The sequence below is a fragment of the Castor canadensis genome, chromosome 9 (assembly GCF_047511655.1).
Source record: "Castor canadensis chromosome 9, mCasCan1.hap1v2, whole genome shotgun sequence".
NCBI lineage: Eukaryota > Metazoa > Chordata > Mammalia > Rodentia > Castoridae > Castor > Castor canadensis.
Window position 1 is genome coordinate 32,083,641 of NC_133394.1, and position 6,000 is coordinate 32,089,640.

The 6,000-nt window shown below is 36.0% G+C and overlaps 1 pseudogene; it reads right to left on the minus strand.

Annotated features, from left to right (window-relative positions):
• Positions 1-5,531, minus strand: part of LOC141410789 (alcohol dehydrogenase 1-like) — a 68,523-nt pseudogene extending 62,992 nt beyond the window's left edge.
• Positions 5,532-6,000: the final 469 nt, after the last annotated feature.

A 6,000-nucleotide genomic window follows, 5' to 3' on the forward strand; every position in this document is an offset into this window, starting at 1 on the left:
TTTGGGATAAGTGTAATAGTGGCTTCATAAAATGTGTTATGCAGTTTTCCTTCCCTTTCTATTTCATGGAACAGTTTAAGGAGGGTTGATATCAGTTCTTCTTTAAAGGTCTGATAGAATTCATCAGAGAATCCATCAGGTCCTGGACTTTTCTTTTTGGGGAGACTCTTGATTGCTGCTTCAATTTCATTTTGTGTTATAGATCTATTCAGGTGATTAATTTCCTCTTGGTTCAGTTTTGGATGATCATATGTATTTAGAAATCTGTCCGTTTCTTTAAGATTTTCAAATTTTTTTGAATATAGGTTCTTGAAATAGTCTCTGATGATTTCCTGGACTTCCATGTTGTTTGTTGTTATCTCCCCTTTTGCATTCCTGATTCTACAAATTTGTGTTTTTTCTCTCCTCATTGTAGTCAGGTTTGCCAGGAGTCTGTTGCTCTTCTTTATTTTTCAAAGAACCAAGTTTTTGTTTAATTAATTCTTTGTATGGTTTTTTTGGTTACTATTTCGTTGATTTCAGCTCTTCGTTTTAGTATTTCTCTCCTTCTATTTGTTTTGGGATTTGCTTGTTCTTGTTTTTAGGAGTTTGAGATGCATCATTAGGTCATTGATTTGGGATCTTTCAGTCTTTTTAATATATGCACTCATGGCTATAAACTTTCCTCTCAGGACTGCCTTTGCTGTGTCCCATAGGTTCCAGTAGGTTGTGTTTTCATTTTCATTGACTTCCAGGAACTTTTGAATTTCCTCTTTTATTTCATCAATGACCCATTGTTCATTAAGTAATTAGTTATTCAGTTTCCAGCTGTTTGCATGTCTTTGGTCTTTACTTTTGTTGTTGAGTTCTAGTTTTATTGCATTTGCATTGTGATCAGATAGTATGCATGGTATAATTTCTATTTTCTTATATTTGCTGAGGCTTGCTTTGTGCCCTAGGATATGATCTATTTTGGAGAAGGTTCCATGGGCTACTAAGAAGAATGTATATTGTGTAGAAGTTGGATGAAATGTTCTGTAGACATCAAGTAGGTCCATTTGATCTATTGTATATTTTAGGTCTTGAATTTCTTTATTGACTTTTTGTTTGGATGACCTATCTATTGATGATAATGGGGTGTTAAAGTCTCCAACAACCAATGTGCTGGAATTAATAAATGCTTTTAGGTCTTTCAGGGTATGTTTGATGACATTGAGTGCGTTAACATTGGGTGCATATAGGTTGATAATTGTTATTTCCTTTTGGTGTACTTCCCCTTTTATTAGTATGGAATGTCCTTCTTTATCTCATTTGATCAATGTAGATTTGACATCTACTTTGGCAGAGATAAGTATTGCTACTCCTGCCTGTTTTCGGGGGCCATTGGCTGGGTAAGTCTTCTATTAGCTTTTCATCCTAAGCCTATGCTTATTTCTGTCAGTGAGATGGGTCTCAGAGTAAGCAGCAAATTGTTGGATCTTCCTTTTTAACCCATTTCATCAAATGGTGCCTTTTGATGGGTAAATTAAGTCCGTTAGCATTAAGTGTTAGTACTGATAGTATGTGGTTATTCCTGTCATTTACTTGTCTTAGTTGTTTGAAGGTTTGATTGTGTGTACCTAAGTTGAAGTTACTCTCTACTTTCTTGCTTTTTCTATTCCTGTAGTTTGGTGCTGCCTGTCCTTTCATGGTTATGTTGGGTTTCAATTTCTTTGTGTAGAATCCCTTGGAGAATCTTTTGTAGTGGCAGCTTTGTGGTCACATACTGTTTTAGTTTCTGCTTATAATGGAAGACTTTTATTGCTCCATCTATTTTGAATGATAGTTTAGGTGGGTAGAGTATCCTGGGGTTGAAGTTATTTTCATTCAGTGCCCAGAAGTTCTCACCCCACACTCTTCTTGCTTTTAATGTTTCTGTTAAGAAGTCTGCTGTGATTTTGATGAGTTTACTTTTGTATGTTATTTGTTTTTTCTCTCTTACATCCTTCAATATTCTTTCCCTAGTTTCTGAACTTGTTGTTTTAATGATGATATGCCATGGGGTAGTTCTATTTTGATCTGGTCTGTTTGGTGTTCTGGAGGCCTTTTGCATCCATAATGAAATAGATTTCTCTAGATTTGGGAATTTTTCTGTTATTATTTTGTTGAATATATTACGCATTCCTTTGCTTGCACCTCTTCTCCTTCTTTGATGCCCATGATTCTCACGTTTGGTCTTTTGATGGAGTCGGTGAGTTCTTGCATTTTCTTTTCACAGGTCTTGAGTTGTTTAATTAATAGTTCTTTGGTTTTTCCTTTAATTACCTTTTCATCTTTGAATTCTGAGATTCTGTTTTCTGTTTGTTCTATTCTGCTGGATTGGACTTCTGTTTTGTTTTGCAATTCTGTTTCATTCTTTTTTCTGAGGTTTTCCATATCCTGGGTCATTTCCTCTTTAATGTTGTCTATTTTTGTCCTGAGTTCATTTATCTCTTTATTAACCATGTTCTGTGTTTCACTTTGGTGTTTACAGTGCTTCTATGGTTTCCTTTATTTCTTCTTTTACTTTTTCAAATTCTCTATTTTTGTTATCTTAGAATTTCTTGAGTGTTTCCTGTACATTTTGGTTGACCATATCCAGTATCATCTCTGTAAAATTCTCATTGTGTACCTGTAGTATTTCTTCTTTTAGATTGTTCTTGTGGGCTTCATTGGGTTCTTTGGCATATTATATCTTCATTTTTTGGAGTCTGGATCAGAGTATCTATTTTCTTCATTTCCCTCTGTTTCCTGTACTAATTTTTTGCTGTGGGGAAGATGGTTTCCCTGTTTTTTCTGTCTTCCCATCATTGCCCTTGGTGTTGTTATTGTCCCTGTATTGTGTGCAATTAAGTATTTTCTGGCTTGTAATAATAACACTAGTGATATTTAGAATGGAAGGGTGAGAGGAGATGGAAAGCAAAGAAGTTAAAGGAAAAGGGAAAAAGAAATAATCAAGTAGAAAAAAACAAAGCAAAGAAACAAACAAAAAAAGTTTCAAAGATATAAACAGGGAGAGACAGTGTACTATTCAACCGTAAGCTGAAAAGTCATTACAGAGACAGAGAGAGGATTGAAAATAAATAAATAAATAAATAAATAAATAAATAATAAATGAAAAAAATATATATAAAAATAAAAATAAAAAAATAAAGTAAAAAATAAAAATAATCTCCAAGTTCAAATGCAATTTTGATGTTCTTCCCTCAGCCTCCAATCCTGGAAATGGTGCCTCAGATGTTGTTCTGTAGTTGTCTCATCAAAGGGGAAAAATAAAATAAACCCAAACCACACAAAACAAACAAACAATAAACCCACAAAGTGTCCCAAGTTCAAATGCAATACAGTTTCAGTAAGTGTTTCAGCATGCAGGCATAGTTCAGTTGTTGTCTCATCAAAAATAGGGCGAGAGAGAAAAAAAAAAGTGTCTGGAGACAGGTCTGTGAATGGCTATCTGTGGCTGTGGCTTGCCTGCCCACTGCTGTCAGCCTGCTTTTGCTGGAGGCTTTATTTATGCAGATCTCAGGGGTGAGCTTAGCACTCACCTTGCCCTGCAGGCTTTGTTTACTCAAAGTTCTCCTGTGCATGAGCTGCTGCTACAAGCTTTCCCCTCTCCAAGCACACTGGGGGAGGTGACACTGACCAGCTTTCTCAGGCCGGCATGTTTATTTACAGCTCACATGGGAAATGGGTCTTCCCCCCTCTCCTGTGGAGTTTTCCTCCCTCCGCCACTTTTACAAGTTTCCTGCTCTTGGTTGCTGGGTGTGTGCCGCCACTCCTGCCTTCTCTGGCCCGGCTTGTTTATTTACAGTTCTGAGGGATTCCCGTTCCCCTCTCTTTGGCGGTCAGGGTGCCCCACCCTCTTTGCTACGTGTCTTTATTGTTCTTATTGCTTATTACTCAGTTTCTCTTTTTTTCCCTGGGTGTGGTCAGCCTGTCCAGGGGGCTATGCTGATCTGGCCCAGGGTTTTCTGCAGGAGTACCACATACTGCTTAGCTCACCTTGTGGTCCACATCTTCCCAAGTTGTCTGGGCACCAGCATCTGGTGGTGGCCTGGGGGCCCTCCTGGTTTCTCCATTTAATGTGAAGTGGAGATGCTCTGTGCAGGCTGGAGGTGTGGAGGGGTTAAAGTTTTGCCTCTTCTCGGTGGTTTGGTCTGTAAGGTGTATGTCCAGCATCTTTCCAAGATTTTACTTTATGAGGCATGCTTTCTGCTTCCTCCCTCTAGCTGCTATCTTCAGGAATTTTATTTTATGCATAATTTATCAATTATATATCAGTTCTCCTAAGCAGATTAGACATCAATATTGGTAGCAGAGAGCTGCTCCATGCAACGATAGGATGAGAAAAGTAAGAAGAAACATGCTAGTTTTTTTTTTGTATTTGTTTATTCATATGTGCATACATTGTTTGGGCCATTTCTCCCACCTACCACCCGCCCCCTCCCTATCCCACACACACCCCTTGCTTCCAGGCAGAATCTGTTCTGCCCTAGTCTGTAATTTTTTTGAAGAGAGAACCTCACCAGTCTTTGGCAGATCAACTTCGACCTCCTCAATGGACAGAGGAGCATTTGTTTTCCAGGCAATGGCTGCTCGGCATGTGATAACCTACATGTACATAAAGGTAAAATGAGGAAGTGGGCTTATTGCTATTAAACTAAAATCAGATGAGACATAGTTAAGTTCACAACTACTATAGTGACCACCATATCCCTTGAAATGCACATCATCAACTTCACTCATTGGGAGCAGTCACATGTATATATTTGCACATCTCTGAATACTATGAAATGTTATAATGGGAAACCGGTGATGTACATTTTGTAGGCAGTCTTTGTTTAATTTTTTAAAGCCCAGATATCTAATTTGTATTCATTAATATTAAAGTCTTGTGATTTTAATATTGGCCAACTGGTTTATAGAATTTAGTTTGTTGTTCTGAGTCTAAATTTCTGCATTACTATTTCAATTGTTCATTCTTTACTTAAAATACAAAAGATTAAAATTCATAATTGCAAAGAAGATAATTTTTAAAAGTTGACTAATTTTCTTGGAAATGGAACAAAAACATTTTTGCTTCTATAGCCAAAGTTTATCCTAGTAAAATATAATGTGGAACATTATATTTTCTCTTACCATCATTCTTAGTTCCTATGTCTTATAACCTTTATTCATTTATTACATTTTTATCTAAAAATCTTTAAATAGTTCAAGATTTTTCTTATATTAGTAGGTGACTATATTTGAAAGATGATTTCAGCTTTATAAAAGAAGTTTTCTACTTTACAGAAGAAATGACTAAGTTTCTTCTTTAAATGATAATAGCTCTTATTTTATCACAATTTTGATTTTATTTCTTAAAAGGATACTTACAAATCACCAAGAATACTTCCTTTGTGTAATATGGTATACATGTATTCCCACAGTCTTTGATAATATAATATAATAGTATTATGTATTGTAATAAATTTTAAGAGCAAATTATGACTTACTTTGCTGGGTGTTTCTGTGGAGGGCTTAGCTTGCTCCATCTTTCCTCTGGCTGGTTCAGAAGTGAGAGCTCCTCTACCTCCTCTGCTCACTAATATAGACTGAGTACCAGAGTTTCCTCATACATGAGAGTGACTCTCACACTCCCATCTATCTAAGAAGAGGAGGAAGGAAATCAAGAAATGGAGAAGGAAAAAGAAAATAGAAGATAGGAAATCAAAGAGCAAAGATGAAGAAGAAAAGAACTTGGGGAGAAAGAAGGAAGTTTGGTGAAAGAAAAAGGAAAATAAGTGTATATTTTAAAAGGGAAATGAAGAAGAATAATAACCTCTTCTACAGTAAATATTGTGCTTTATCATTTGGACATTCTATATCCACAGTATCATTTAATTTTCCCTATAGCCTCTATATTTATTATTCATATTTAATTAGTACAGAAGTCTAAATTTCTCCTCAAAATACAGATTAATTTTAGTCATAGCTAAAATAAGATTTCTGGTTTCTAACCTC